The following is a 17,065-nucleotide window of genomic DNA, read 5'->3' on the forward strand; positions in this document are numbered from 1 at the left end:
AGCAAAATTTAATTCAATCCACATTTTGCATTTTTATCCCTTCTCTGGAAAAAACTAAAATTACTAATTTCAGATTGGATGGTGTTATAGAGTACCATCCAAAATTTGAATTCCCAAAAGTTTGTTCTTTTTCCAGTTGGGAGTACCTTCTGGATAACAGTTTAATCAAGACTTTTTAGACTTGTTGTTACAAGTGCATACTTAATCAGGAGCTTTTTACAAAAAGTTTCAAGGAGCTTGCTTTCAGAATTACAAATACTTTAATGTAAAAGGACTGACTGATTTAGAATATAAAAAAGCAAAAGAACTCCACTTTTTATCTGTACGCATGGCTCTGAATAATTATGAAACCATATTCAATATCATTAAAATGCTGCTCTTTGTAGAAAAAATGTTCTCTCAGACACCACCTCCTTTTTGGATACCCTAATTATACATAAAATTTACAACTGTTAGCACCAACAATATATTTAGATAGTGGCTGTAAATTTATTATCAAAGCAAATTGAGATTTACAGGAATATCACAGTACAACCCAGAGAGATTAAGCTGCTTTAAGTCCCTTTAAGATGCATTCAGTAACCTTTGCCGGTTAGAGCTCTATTTGCTGATATGGAAAGAGAATGGCTACCCATCCACCTAAGGAACGTTCACTTTCCTAACTAGTAATGGGGTGAACTCTATCCACATGTAGTTCTGCTTTCATGGAGAACAAACAGCAATCCTATGTGTCCCTTTATAATCAATCAGGCTTATTACTGAGTGGATTATGCATGATTAGCGTGTTTAAAAAATCAGGTTCTATGGCTTCATGTTATCTGTAGCGAGCTATATCCCTGAATGTTACTCATTATTCCCTCAGGGTAGTGGTATACTGTACTTCTGAAAAATGAAGGGATTGATGGTTGTATTTGATTGATTAAATAGATAAATAGAATAGGATTGCAATATTGATGGTTATGTTGATGCAATTTAATTACATATTTCATCAAATACACAACCCAGATTAGGAAAGAGAAAAAATAAGAGTCAGAATTATGTCCTATCCACATGAGTCAGCCCAGACTAGAATCCTCTACAGATACTTTTGTTTTGCTTAAAGATTTACTAAATCTGTTAATGATGCTTACTTTCAGGCAAAGGAACACAGAATTTCAGATAAGGTGACCCACTACCTTAGCTTGAAATAGAAAGGTTAAAACAAAACAAACAAAAGCCTACTAATATCAAAGAAAATATTCAATGATATTTTCAGCTAGGTCAGAATAGCTACTGATTCTGAAAGTTTGATTTCAGCTTTCCTACATTTCAACTGTCTTGAAGTGTTTCTCTTATAAATCATATTTATCATATTATTGTTAGCCATTCAGAGTCACTGGTCTGAAATGGGTGGCTATATAAATTGAAGGAACAAATAAATAAGTAAGTAAATATCTGTGTAATGACCTCCTTCATTTAGTTCGCTTATTAATTCCAATGTCGGTAACAGTATGTATGTATGTATGTATGTATGTATGTATGTATGTATTTATTTATTTATTTATTTATTGTATTTGTATGGCCACCCATCTCACAAAAGCTTGAGTCTGGATGGTATACAACAGTCAACTGAAAAAGAAAACCAATGAATATATAAAACAGCCATTTTAAAAACTATAAAAAACTATAAAAAGCACACAAGCAAGAGAGGATGATGTTACCCACAGAAGGGGAGCCATCGCAAGATCTCCCATGTCCCCTGGGACCCGAAGGCCTGATGGCATAGCCAGGTCTTGAGGGACTAGCGGAATGTCACAAGGGATGGAGCTAACCTCACTTCTGGGGGGAGAAGATTCCATAAGGCGGGTGCTACAGCACAGAAGGGACCTGCCTCTTGGGACCCACCAAGTGTAGTTCCCTAACAGATGGGGCCCTTAGCATGCCTTCCCTGCCAGATCTGATGGGATGGGAAGATACAATTGGGGAGAGGTGGTCCCCCAGATAACCCATACCCATGTCATGAAGGGCCTTAAAGGTCAAAAACAGCACCTTGAATTGGACCAAGAATTAAATAACCTCTACATGTCAGTATCTGTAAAGTGATAGGTTTGATTTATTTCTTATTACACACACACACACACACACACACTTACATAGGGCTTCAGATAAAATTGTTGCTAAGGTCTCACAGAAATTAATGAAAAACATTAATATGGCTAATGTAAGTCCCATTAATTTTACTATACAATAATTGGTGTGAGTCCAACCTTGTTGGGTATTAAAATGTTAAAATATATTCTATTTCACTGTGAAACTGTTCATTTCAACAAATAAAATTCTGTTTGTTTCTGCAGCAAAAAAAATATAGGACCACTGGAGATCTTATTGCTGTATTTTCCAGCCTTCTAACTCATCCTTTCCCCCATTAGTTTATTGTTATATAGTAACAATGTGTATTGCAAGGGAAAGCCCTCACAAAGAATTACAATGTATTTTAAATACAAACACATTATCAAAACCCTAAAAACAATCTACGATACATGATAATTAGGTTATCTAAGTTTGGGAAAGAACAATTATACCACAATTATACCAAAGGACAGGACATTAATATGAATCCAATGGAGCCTGGAATAAATAGTGGGCTTTCAGGGGCAATTCAAGATGCTAGTTATCACCTCCATGGCATAGGACCAAGCTATCTAAGGGATAGCCTGTCTCCAATTGTCTCTGCTCACCCCACTAGAACCAGAAAGATTGGCATGCTCCAGGCCCCTTCTATTAGGCTGTGTCATCTTGTGGGACCCAGGAGTCATGCATTCTCGGTCTCAGCACCTGCCTATGGAACCACATCCCCCCAGAGATCCAGATGGACCCAAACCTGTTGGCTTTTTGCATGGCATCAAAGACCTGGCTGTTTCCTCAGGCACTGGGCCCAGGAGGTTAAGCAAGCCTATTGTTTGATGTAATTCTTGTCTTATTGGTTGGAAGTGGGTTGATTTTTCTGTTGCAAATCATACTGCTGTTCTTGGTTTTAATCCTTGCTGCCTAGAGTTATTGCTATAAAAATTGTTTAAATACATAGCTAAATAAATATATCAGTCTTTAATGACATTAAGGCTGGCAGTCATTTCATAAAAATTTAGGTACTCGGAGGATAGAAAGCCACCATATAAACAGTGGTGTGTACTAAATAGAAAAGCCTCAAATGCTGCTCTTAAAATGTGGGCAGCTTCATAGCATACCTGATTCCGAATCATTTAGGTCTAACCACAGTATCTTAAATTGGGTTCAGAAACAAAGTAAAAGCTAATTTAATAAGCATGTAATATAAACACAAACCACTATGAAACTTGTACAAGAACACAAGTTGCTATATTGAACACCAACTGATGTTTCCAAAGCAATTTCAAAGCTAAATAACACATATTACAGGATTCAAGTATAGATATAAGTAAAGCATGTGTTTCTGAGAAAAGATCATTCAAAGCAATGAATCATGCCAGCTACAGTATCTATACTAGTTACACCTCCCTATTAAGTATTAAATGTAGGAGAACATTTAAATTGTACCTTAGGGCCTTTTAAAGGAACTGCAAACTCATTCAGTGCCAGATGGATATTCCCAGGATAAATTACCTGTTCCCTGAGAATTGTTTAAAACTGGTTATAAGAACATTCAGAACCAAGTTTGTTTGTTTGTTTTTTGGTCACATTTGTATTCTCGATTTCCTTCAAGGCCTTCCAATCCTATTGCTTAAATTCTAAATCCCATCACGTAACTACTGAGGACAAATCCATACAGCCTCTTTGTCCCAGCACAAAAACGACCCACTAACTGTTTTCCAAGCACACATCTGTGTGCCTGTGCCTGAATTTCAATTTGCTTCCCACAGCTGGAACTAGTGTTTTCCCTGATATCCCATCTTAAAAAGGTGTGTGCAGACAACATAAGTACTTTGACACGCATCAGGGAGGCAGCCTGAAATCTCACACTCCATACCAGCAATTTTGTGGCTCCAAGTGATTCTGCTGACTTCTATAGGACCACTCCCTTCAGTCTTGCCCCTCAACTCTTTGCCCATCCACCCACCCACCCCCTATCCTCTTTTGGCTGCAAAAGGGACTGGAAGTCCCATTTCTGCAGCTTTTATTTATTTTTCAGATGGGTTGGTCAACTGGCCCTCCTAGAGAATAGGAGGCCTTGAAATTGACCAGTCCATGCATGGCTTCAGATATGTAACTGAGAGTGTAGGTCACTCTCAGTTACATATCTGAAGTGCTGGGCTTCTGTAGCCTGCCTCCCAGGGAAGTCTTCATTTCCTCTCCTCACACTATGTTCTTATGATAGTTTACTAACTCCCTTTTTCTAACTCCAACTCCAACTCTTCAACCTTTATGTTTTTATTAATTCTTTTGGTTTTGAATACCACCCAGAGTCCATTGGAGCTGGGCAGCTATAATAAATTTAAACAAACAAACAAACTATAGTTGTCTACCAGCTGCACCTTGACTACACAAAACCAGACAACCACTAGACTACAGAAAAGAAATGGAAAATCCCTAGCACCTTGCCATCACCCAGCAGTTGATAGGTCAAACAATCAACCATTTGATCCATAGTTACAAGGAACAATAAAAAACAAAAAGTTCAATTAGTCAATGGAAAAATGGGAAAGAAAAAGAAAAAATGCAGTGTATGGAGTAAACAGTGCATTTTGCATGTTCAGTCAGAGGAGGCTTTTTACATATTGTATGACCTTCGTCAGGCCTGGAATTATTTCCATGTTGGAGCTGTAGGGACAGCAGCACAGCATGGACCCATTCTAGGTGCATCATAAGGATGAGTTGTGGGGACAGAAACTTTAGGGTGCATGATTCCCTGCCAGATACACGATGAGAGTTGAGCACAGCAAAGTAGCTATGTCACTGTAGAAAGATGAACTGCTGTGAAACAGAAAAATGTTATATATGACTATCAAAGTCACAGGGTTTTGTTTCGTGCTGTCAGCTGCCCAGCTTAGGGACTTGCAGAGAAAGGGTAAAAAAATTAAAACTCCTTCGAAGCACCTGCAAGTTGGCATGTAGGGTTCAAAAGAGATTCTTCTAGGTTTGGCAGGAGATGCTGCTGGAGAAGCAGCTAGAGAAGGCATGGAGCAGAGGGGGCAGTGGCTGGGAGAGCCAGAAGCCAGAGGATCCACAGCCAGGGAGAAAAACCAGCAAGGTCTGAGGCAGCTGAAACCAAAGAATAACCTGCAAAAAAGGAGCCAGCAGAAAGAAGACATAGCCCAGGACTCTAGATGGTGGCAGAACGTGGCTCAAATGCTGGACAACCACCTCTGGCAATTCATTACAAAACAAGCCTATTACAATTTACGATATACCATTTTCAGGCAATCATAATTACAAAATAAAAACAGCTTCATATGCATTGAATAAAACAGACGCTGAGTCGAGCTTGACTCATAGTGATTACACAGGCATGCTCCTGTAGTCTTCTTGGTACCAATGCAGAAGTGGCACAGCACTGCCCTCTTCCATGATGTTTTTCAATGTCCCAACATAGTCTACAGCCCTTAGATTTCCTGGTGGTTTCCTGCTCAAACATTAATCAGTTCTAACACTGCTGAGTTTTTCTGAGCTCAGCCATGGTTGAACAGGTGCTGTTATCTGCTGAAGTTTACTACAGAACTCAGTGTAGCCCATTCTGTGTCCCAAACTAGGTCTCTGATGTAGTGAAGAGTGCTGTAAGTCTTAAATATGTTTTTGTCTGAAGGAGTCATTGTTCAAATTATAAACCATTTACAGGTCAACCCTATAGACATTATGCAACATTACAGGCATTTCATCACTCTGAAGAGCAGTTCCCCATATAATGTTATATGCAATTCAAAGGCTTAGCATATAACCAAAAAGCTTAACATCTACATCATCACAGAAAGTAAATTCTTCTTAATTAAATTACTCCTTCATGCTGCAGATTAGAACTTCTCTCACTAACATATCTGGCAAGCTTATCATATATACTTTAGGAGGAAACTTTGTTTTGTTTCAGAGTAGAACCATAGCGCTCAGTAAGTTTCACCATATGTTATAGTCATGTGGTTTAGTCTTGTTCAGCAAATCTACAAGAAAAATTGCCTGGACTATAATGCACATTATATGAATAAGAAAACACCTAATGATTTCCCCATGGCAACCATTTTTTACAGAAATAAGCACTTCTAAGATAAGAAATACAAATTATTTTAGCATGGGAAATTTCAGTGTGAAAAGCAATATAAAAAGATTTTGGTGTCATATAAGCTAAAATGTGTTTGGATGAAAGCTGACATAGATTTACAAAGAAAAAAAAAGAAACTTTGCAATATTTTACAATACCCTGAAGCTCTTTTTTTAACTAAAAGTTTTATTAAGTTTAAAGCAAAGAAAAACTACAAAAAAGCAAAAAAAAAAAAAAACCTACAGAAAGAAAAAGAAAGAAAAAAATTTGAAAAACAGAAAATGAAAAAATATTTTTTAAAGATATTACAGGATGACTTCCAACTTTCAACAAGAATATACAGCAATTCCCATAATCAAACCCTTACTCTAGATCCAACCAAAATCACATTATTTCTGTAAATCATTCCATAGACACATTAAAATCACTAAAAACAATTGCCCCTTCCCCTTATATATAAGAAAAATGAACAAATATATAAACCTTCAAATCATCCCCCAAAGGAACCCATTTATTAAATATTTCTTTCCTACCACTATTCTACATATTTCTGGCCACTATAATAACAATCAAATTATTAAATTATCTAATTTTATACTTAATAATACTATAACAATCTTAACCTTATTAAACCTTAAAAATCAAACCTACTTTAAATCATTAAAGAAAAAAGAAATCAAACAGACCATAATATCAATCTAAATACATATTCTACAATAAATCTTAAAAGATTAAACAAACTTTAAAAGTAGTAAAAGAAATCTTAATCCAAATCTTTAAAGAAAGCCTCAATATCAAACCACATACATATTCTTAATTTCTTATCCCACCTCAAAATAAACAAGAACATGTACTTGTCTCCATATTTCACATAAGGCATTCTTCATAAAAACATCAAACAACCTAACTGCCTCCTTTAACAAATCAAACCCCTCAGTAAAAATCCTCCCACAAAACACAAACATTTCATTCCCAAAACTATCCCTTGGGAAAAAAGAAACATCAGTATCTTGCAAGTCAAACTGTAACTCCTTCATCACCAAAGTGTATTGATCGCCTGGCATTTCTTCAGAGTCCCTTCTCATTATCAAAAAAGATATCTCGTTGATAGAACTCTTTCTCTCCTTCTAAAACATCCACAAGCAGTTGACACATTTTAAAGCAGGTATTTTCTACAATATCCCAATATCTTGCAGCCTGGCTTGGCAGGTCTCACGTAAAATCTCTTTGAAATCAGAACAAAGCCCAGAAGAAAGCTCGATTTCCTTAAGGTCGTCCATTGTTTCAGGCAGTAGATTATGGGGCCCCCTGGATACTCAGCTAGCACAGATAGGAACCGGTGGTTTAATTAAAGTCTTCCAAAAGTTATTAGGTGATATTGACAAAGGAGCAAATATGAACCAGCACCTGTGAAGCCCAGAAGAAGTGAGCCAGAAACTCAAAACTGAAACTGAAAACAGTAGATTCAAGGTGTAGGAAAGTGTTAATTCCTTCAAATACAAAAATAGTAACGGGAGATGATTATTTATTCTCAGTCCTCCTTAAAATTTAAATGGGAAGTAAGCCAACAGTTAAAAAAAAAAGTTTTAAGTTTACTCCAGAAGTAACGATAAGCACCAAGGGATTTGTTTCTTCTTGCTCTGGAGAGCCTCTCTTAAGGTACAAAGAGTTTTAAAAAATACAAATTAGGTGATTTAGAAACAAGAAAGTCTCGACCTAGTTTCCCAATTGGGCTGCAGCATGGTCTGAAAGTGATGATGTCCCCGACTCCTGTCTCCTCTTACCAGATTAGCACCAACACTGTTGGCTATCCTCAGGCTACGAGGTGACGTTCCAATGTACAAATGGGGTGATTCTGAGCATTTTCTAACCATGAAACCGCTCTAGGGCATCAGGAAAAGCGTGCCTGCACCCCCAAAGAGAGTCCACACTGCCAGATCTGCCCACTGAACTCGCGGGTGGACTGTTCAGTTGGCCATCTTCTCACCGGAAGTCCACAATACCCTGAAGCTCTTAAAGGAATTACTTTGCCATAGAAAGTTCAGTGATAAGTGAATTTCTCTATTTCAGGTTCATGAGACTTTCTCATGATTTAAACCTAGATCTAGTCTGTCTCCATATTAACTTTCAACTGTTTGAACTCCTCTCAAAACTGATTTTTTAACACGTGCTTAAATGTGTATTTTTCATTTTAAATCCACATTTAAATGGTTATATTGATAAGAACAGGACTGCAATTCACGTAAATGCAAGATCCAATAAACAGCTAAATTACAGCTTTCATAAGGGTCTGAGAGATGTGAATCTGGCAATTTTGCAAAGCCCCTTTACACTGTGCTGCTGGGCTGGGCTGGGTTGGATTGGGGTGAGTCCTCGGCTAACTACCAGTGGAATTCGCTTAATGATGGCATCAGGGAGTTCCAGGATTGCCATCGCTAAGTGATGCGGTCATATGACATTGTGCTTTGCGACCACATCACTTAGTGACAGAAATTCCAGTCCCAACTGTGATTGTAAGTTGAGACTACCTGTATGGGTTTATAAATGCTGAGCCCAGTCTTCCTCCTTCTACTTCTTATATGTGTTTGTGTATGCAAGAGATCAGTTCATGTGTGAATGATGTGTAAACAATTGATGTGTAATGGCCATCCACCAAGAAGTCCTTAAAATTTCAGTTAGAGATAATGCATAGATTCAGCCATCTCAGTAATGAATAGGCAAGTAGCTTGCAAATCAACTGGTAAGCCTCATGGATGAGGTGGGTGGAATGGGGAAAGATTCATTAAAGACAGCTGGCCTGGGTGAAATGCACAGCTGAACCTCTAATAGACTGAAAAATGAATTGAAACTCTTCTTTGTTTTTGCTCGTAAAAATGAACGATGGAGAGAAGAGAGTATGAGCAAAATAGGCTTTTGTGACTGCAAAGGCAAATCTACAGTGAGTTAGGTGGGATAGCATGGAAATATTATGTGCATTTCCAGATGGAGATGACATATGTGCATGCCTGGATATTTTGTTTCCAGCTGTCTTTAATGTTTGCACATCAGCCACATGAAGATATGGCTTTTATTGTGACTACACATGAATCTAGCCAGGACATAAACCTATCAACTGCCTTACAAACACTTGCTAGGTTCACACTAAAATAACAGCTTGTACAAACCTAGCTATGGTAGCCTGTAAACCTGGTTTATGACTTAAGATGTGTGAATTCATCCCATGGTCTATGTAAGAAACCTGGGTTAAATAACCATGTTTTGCCTATGACGCTTGAGTCCAGATTTCCACACCTGGAGGCGGATTTCTCTTTTTTTTACACAGTGTATATCCTGTGTGGTATTTTTTGGTTATGCTGAACACCAGGAAGGCACCAAGTGACCAGTTTCATTATTACTAGAACTGCTGAGACGTGGGCAACTTCATGTTATTCTGTGGGGTTCAAATCTTCTAGTAGGAACTGAACTCACAAACCTTTACACTTTAGATAATTGTATACTGTATGGTGCATTAATGTTAGGACCTATCAAGGTCCAGACACTGACCACCTTCTATGTATCTCTTCCTGCAACCAGTGAGCACCCAAATGCATATTGTTTGAACTGCTGTGCCACTCATCAACATTACAGCTTTAATTATGTCAAAATTGGCTTATGTAATCAACATGCTATAATTACACCTGTTGAAGTAAAATATTAAAACAGTAGTCTAACCTGCTAGAAATCCTGAATAAAATTATTCACTTTCATTCTTGCACTCTTAAAGTAGATCACAGGTTCTGTCCTTCAGCAAATTTAATTCAATGTTTTAATTTCAGGGTTTTTTTTTTAAAAAAACAAAAGCTACAAAAAAGAAAACATGCAGTACACTATTCTTACATTTTTTTCAAATAAATTTACAAGGACAACCATTCATCCTAAAACATCCAATTAACTCACTCACTGGATTTCAGTGAAGTTCAGAGTAAGCACCCCAATGTTTTATATCAAAAAAAAAATACCAATTCATATTATCAGAACTCTCAAGCATAAGAAACATTTGTAAGTATTCTTTAATTTTTAAACAACTGTAAGAAAACAAAACATGTGTGAAAACAGGGCCAATATGTTTCTCCAAACATTTGTGCTCTGTTTTTGGTGCTCTGTTTAAAAACAGAATGAGGCTATTCATGCCTAGGATAATAAGAAGCTACAATATGTCAGCAACTAATACCCTGAATGACAACAATAATGGAAACAATATATACTTGTAAGAACCTCCCCCCCTTCATTAATACTGTAAGCCAATTGTATGTAAATGAATAAAGTAATTACATAATCTTGAAACATTTATATTTGAAGACACGACACTTGACCTTAGCCAAAATTTGATGTTTTGCCATCATCAATACTGGAAGGGAGATTTAATAATAGTCCTTACAAGAGTGTCTTTTGCCCTGCCCAATGAGAGAAGTTGACAGATGAACTAGTGAGATGGTTCCATTATTATTAACATCCCTTCATCTATTATTTTCTTTTCTGTTTTAGTTCTACTTTTATAGTTTTTTTAATTAAAAAGCATTTATAGTATTAAATGCTTTTTAATAATTATTATAATGGTTTTAGGTAATGCTTGTTTTATATATCTACTGCTTTATTGGATTGTTGTACGCCACCCAGAGTCACTTTTTGTGGCCATATAAATTAGATAAATAAATAGTACCTGCCATATGCATATGTCACCCTTTTATAAATCTGGCACAATAATCTACAGTAGTAATGCCTTTACTATTCAGTTTTCATGAAAGTTCAGAAGAAGAAATTGGTTTGTCTCGTAACTGAAGTCCAGAAAGTCCATGAATTTTTGTTTCATTGCCACTGAATTCTTAATGTAATATATTTTTATTACTATCTATATTATCTTATTGTTTAGGTTTTGTTGATGTATGCATTCTGCTCTTTGACTGTAAATAAAGATTAATCTAATCTATTTGTAGATACTTCAAATTTCTTCAAATTAACAAAACTATATATCCCCTCAGGATAATTGCTGAAAACTTTTACATTTTTATTTCCAGAGAAAAAGCAAAACACTAATTAGAACTGAAAAATGCCTTTAGAAATATTATGCAAAGCTCTGTAATTAAATGGAAGATACTTGTTGCCATTTTTATGGAACAAAATGCAGTGTGCTTTCATTTCAGCAAAGCGGACTGCTCGTATTATCCTCTTGTGATATCATTCTCCTCTACTGTTGTCCTAGAAATTATTGCAAAACTAATGACCTATATAAAAATCAATAAGCCACATTTCTTTTGTGAATTGCCAATTTCTTAAACTGTTTAACATTTCCAATTCCTCTTGAGATATTTCAATACAGAACCTGGAAACACATCTCCAAAAGTAGACTGTACTTTGAAAGATATCAACAAAACATTTTTTTATCTTCCTAACACATGGTATCAGCCATAAAGTATAGTCATCAGGAACCAAGGTGACTGAGAAAAATGTCTACATAGTGTGATCAGGATTCAGAAATATACCTCAGAGATGTGATTAGAATTCATATTGTACAATAGAGCAGCATTCCTGCAGTTTTCCTCAGCAAGCAAAACTGAATAAGCATCCATCCTTGATTCTGCTCACATTCCTCTAAATGCCTGCTGCCTCTTTCCCAATGCAAACTGCCTGTTATAGGGAAAGTGAAGGAGAAGATGGATAGATGATCTTTTCTGTGTGTCACACAGGAGTTTTTTTTATTTTCTCCATTGGCATTCTGGTACTAGACACATATATGGGGAAGTCCCACCATCCTTTCTCCTTCCCAAAGATAAAGTTAATACTAAGAAGAAAAGGTAGCCAGGATGTGAACAGTGACAGCCTTAGAGGAATTTTTTCAAAGGTTTAGTAAAAGTAGTTAAAAATTTCTGTTCTCATTTGGGACGAGATAAAAAGCAGCCAGAACAACAGCATTTTTTCATGTTACAGTAATTTACAATATGATTTTATTTATTTATTTATTAAACCCATTTATACGGCCACCCAACTCACACACGGCGAACCGTCAACTTCACAATATGTTCACCTTGTAATATTGACAGGAGTAAGGCTGCTTTTCAAAGCAGAGAAGCCTAAAATCTCCTCAAGAGATTTGCATAGATCTAGCAACATGGTTCTTGGATCCCTGGCAACATCAACAGAAAAACCTGAATGATGTAATTGTTCTGGGAACACAATGAATCAAAAACCTGGACCTAAGCTTTCTATTGAAAAGCTGAAATGAATGTACAAAGGATTTTCAAAAGTGCCTAGAACACATTACTGCAAGATATCCATCACACTGAGTTAATTAGAATGAAAATATGACTAATTTAGATTCCACGCTCAAGAAATTCAAAAATTAGGACTTGTTACTGAGAAGATACATACATTGTTTGTCTGGATTCAATGCAGCAGTGTCTAAGGGGGTTAATAACATCAAAATGGCAGGTGCAACTGGATGATCAAAGAGCTGCCTTTTTGTACGTATGTGTGATGTTTGCTGCTCACATTAAAAGGAGGGTGGGTCTTTGATTGCCTGGCCATGCTTGCCATTTTGATGTTATTAGCCCCCGCTGTTGCCTTGGATGCCCCAATTCAATGTTAGTTCCAACAAAGCTCTAAAAGGTTTTTTTCCCTCACTATGCATAATTAGTATTACTTAAATTGTTTATAAGAAATACAGATACTTTGCCATTCAGAAAATGACTGCCACCAAAATAAATAAATAAGTAAATCTGATATAAGGATATATCCAGTCATTCTGTTTAAGGCAGAGACAGGCAACATATGTTCCCCACCACCCAAATGTTACTGCAATATATTTCCCTCATCCCTCTCCATCATTAGTTATGTTGATTAAAGCTGACCAGTTTCAGATTAGCATTGCAAGTGGGAGAAAAATGGCTGCCTTCGAGTTATTCTTGACTCCTGGTGGCTGCCTGGACTAGAGCCTGCAGTTTTCTTGGCAAGATTTTAGGAAGTGGTTTGCTGTTGCCTGCTTCCTGGTGTTGAAAGAGTGACTGGCCCAAGGTCACCCAGCTGGCTTTGTACTAGACCTCACGGTCTCCTGGTTTCTGGCCCAGTGCCTTAACCACTGCACCAAACTGGCCCAGGCCTTATTTTTTGTTTAATTTAGAATCACAATGGTGTTCTCAATAACTTTTTTGTTATTTGATAAGCCCATCCCTGATTTAACACATCACCTATAAAAAAGAGTGATAGTGTCAATAGGCTGACTTACTGTTAAATCTAGCTTTGTTTCTCAGGAATAAACCCAAATACATTCTGTACAACTAATAGCTATATGTAACTAATTGCAGCCTAAGGCTTAATGGGATTTACTTCACAGTGGATTCGTACAGAATTGTTCTTTGTGGCTACCTATACACACTTACTTGAGAGTAAGCCCTACTCAACACAGGAGGGCTCGTCTCCAAATGAAAGTGTGCAACTTCACATCACATATCCCAACTTCTTCCTGAAAAGTCTTGGGGAAAGAGAAATCCTACCTCCAATGAAAGTTTCTAGGCAGAACCTGCTGTGGAAAAAAAATTAACATGTTCAGAGTACAGAAAATGATGGCGTTGATGGTGATGACAGTAAAAAAGCCAAAAAAGCATTCTCTTGGCACCTGAAAAATTGATCAACATACTTTTCTGATTTTGCTGCAGAAGACTTAATTCTATCGCCTTTTTCTCCTAATGAATATTTAACTCAAGCAAATGCTAGAAGATACCTGTGACATCATCATTCACCCTCATCACGGAACTCCCAGCCCCATTACCCCAGTTAAATCACAGATGAATGAGTGGGTTTAAAAGTACGAAGGATAGAGGACTGTGGCTGAAAATCCCAATCTTCAGCATATCAACATAACTATACCCAAGCCGCATCCCGAGTGACTATTTCTAGGGTATTTCCATCTAGCCGACGCAGCAGCTTGCCTAACTTGCTGCAGCGCAATGCAGAACGCAAATATTTGGGTATCTCTGAACATTGGGGGGGGGGTGGCAAGGGGAGGTAACAGCAGTTAGACATAATCACGACAAACATCCAATCTCTTTGGTTTTGCAGTGAGAGCGCATCGGACGCGCGCAGTAATACCGCGCGCGGCTGCGCGCACACATGTCCGTACACACACACACACACACACACGTACTTGTTCCTTCTTAGGCTCTTAGGAGACCTTCTCCTAAATCGCTAGAGTATCTCTACCGGACAGCGCAGGCTTTATAGGCTGCCCTCAGGCCGGGCACGGGACATCGCTAAAGGCTTTCCCACACTCGAGCTGACTAGGTTAGGTTAGATAATTAGCTGCTAAACGTCCGCCTCTCCACTACCTTCAAAAGCGAACAAGGTCGCCCCCACTCCTTCGTCAGGTCGGGTCATCCCGCCAAACCACAAGCGAAAAGACCTGTCGTCGTTACCTGTTGTCCATTCGCAGCTTCTTGGATGCTGCCTCTAGTTCCGCGGCGCTTCGCGCTGAGCAGCATTTAATGTTGGGAGTGCGTGCTCGCTCCGTCCTCGCGTACGCGGAGGGGAGGGAGAACCCGTGCCGCCGAAAATAGGAGCCCCGTGTCTCAGGGGGCGATGCGGAATGGGCTCCACTCCTCCGCGGACGAGAGTGAAGCTGCGGCTCGAGACAGGCGCTGTCCGCCAGCCAGATGTCCAGAGCAAACGCCTCCACTCCGGCTACCATGCAGGTGCTTGCGTAACGGCAAGCAGTTAAGTTTAATAGTTGGGACCATTGGCCAATTCATCCCAACTACGTTCTGGCACTCTAGGGGAGCTGAGTGGATCCATCTAGCCCCGGACTCATATTCAAAAGAATGCGCGTGCCCGCCATTCCCTCAGCAACCAAAACTTATGTGGGGAACTTGGCCCCCAGTGGCCGCACTTGCAGCGCTGACAGCGGGTGAGATCGATCAAAAACAGTGCCATGCCATCCGTAACAGAACGGCATAAAAACAGAATCGGGCATGCAGGTTACAAAATAATTAGAATAATTCAAAATAACTGGACCCAAAATGGGGCCTCGATTTGTTGTTGTTGTTGTTTTGGTTTTAAGGGAATGTCATGTTTTTATTTTGTTTGTTACCAGAGTTTTTTGGATAGATGGGCAGATTTGGAGAAGTAAGTAAATACATTAAATGAAAGCAAACCTCTTCATACCTGTAATGTCTAGTGATGCAGCTTTGAATACTTAATTCCACTGCTGAAACTTTGTAATCAAGGCATCGCTGATTCTGTGTATATGTAGACCCTATCAGAGGTGCTGAGGGTGATCAAAAAAAGTTCTTTTTTTCAGAACTGGCCCTCTGGTTATATAAAATGTCCTTCATGGAGAGGCCCCATGATACCTAATACAATTAAAAAAAAAAAATACTGGCACAGGCTTTTCTTTTCTCTACACTAAATAAAATTATACTGTCTGTCATGTTATTATCTGTATTAATTGATTATTTTAGTCTTTAGATTTATTTTTTATTTTTTAATTCAAAATGCTTCTATGTCACTTTGATCATATGACTTTAAGGGGCTTACAGCATAACATACAATACATAGAACACAGTAGATCAAAATGATCAAACTTATTAGACATATTAATACAAATAACAAATACTATTGACATAAATATACCATCATAATAGTGTTATCTAAAACCATAATACCATGCAGCCATATTCATCTCAACTCAGGTACATCTCTTATCTTCACCTCAGTCCCCAAGTACACATTTTAAAAGACATGCTTTAAAAGCTTCCTGAATACTAGGAGTGAGGATACAGTTCTTAAACTGGTGGAAAGGCATTCCTGCAGAGAATGCTTGCCTCCAGTTCCCTCTCTTTGCACTTCACAAGAAGTGAGAACTTTCAACAAGCACCCTGTACAGCAGTAGTTTTCAACCGCTGTGCCATGGCACATTTGTGTGCTGTGAAAGGTCCTCAGGTGTGCCACATCGGTGAGCCACAAGTAAATAAAGAAAGTGGTGTGCAGTTGCACAGCCAGAACCCCACCTCCGTGATGTGACCATGGGTAGACAGCTTCCATTTCTCCTCCCAACTTCCCATCAACCTATGAAGTCACAGGACTTCCGGTTTTGCAACCAGGAAGTCCCGCCTATGAGATGTGTGACTACTATTCTGCATAATATGGCCTAAGGGATTAGTTTGGGGATTGATTACCAGCCCCAAATCTGAGTATTTATAGCTTTTAGGAGGATGGATATGGAAATATGAAAAGGGTTGGGGGGGGGGGCTTCATCATTTGTAATATGATGAAAACAGAAGCAAGTTTTTCATTCCATGCTGCACAATTCCACTTTCCCAACTCTATCCTCCCATGTGGGACCCTGACTGCAGTTGTTATGAGTTATGATCGTGAGCAAGGCAATTCTTTATTCCATCTCCAATTGTCACCTCAGTATTCTGCTCATCCTACAAGCCTGCAGGTCTTATTTGTTTGAAAGGTTTATTTTCTTGTTTCTTTGCACTGTCAAATACACATTTTTATGAATACCAGGCATGATTACCAGGTAGTCAACTTTTTTTTCCCCAAGCACTCAACTACTAATATTTGTTATTAAATAAGCATAATAAGTACTTTTAAATTATGAAAATATTCAGACATAATACAAATACATTCATTCAATGGAATTTTTAGCATATTCTAATAATAATACATGATATCTAAAATCAGGCTCATGTTAACACATAATAACTCAGTGGTTACTTTCAAGCCATTAATACTGACTGATCCTTGTAGGTAAGGTATGCTATCTTTTTTTTGGTAAACATGGTGCATTTTCTGTTGTCATACTTGATATTTTGATGCACCCTGGTTAAT

This window comes from Candoia aspera, chromosome 4 (assembly GCF_035149785.1).
Source record: "Candoia aspera isolate rCanAsp1 chromosome 4, rCanAsp1.hap2, whole genome shotgun sequence".
In the NCBI taxonomy this organism is placed as follows: Eukaryota; Metazoa; Chordata; class Lepidosauria; order Squamata; family Boidae; genus Candoia; species Candoia aspera.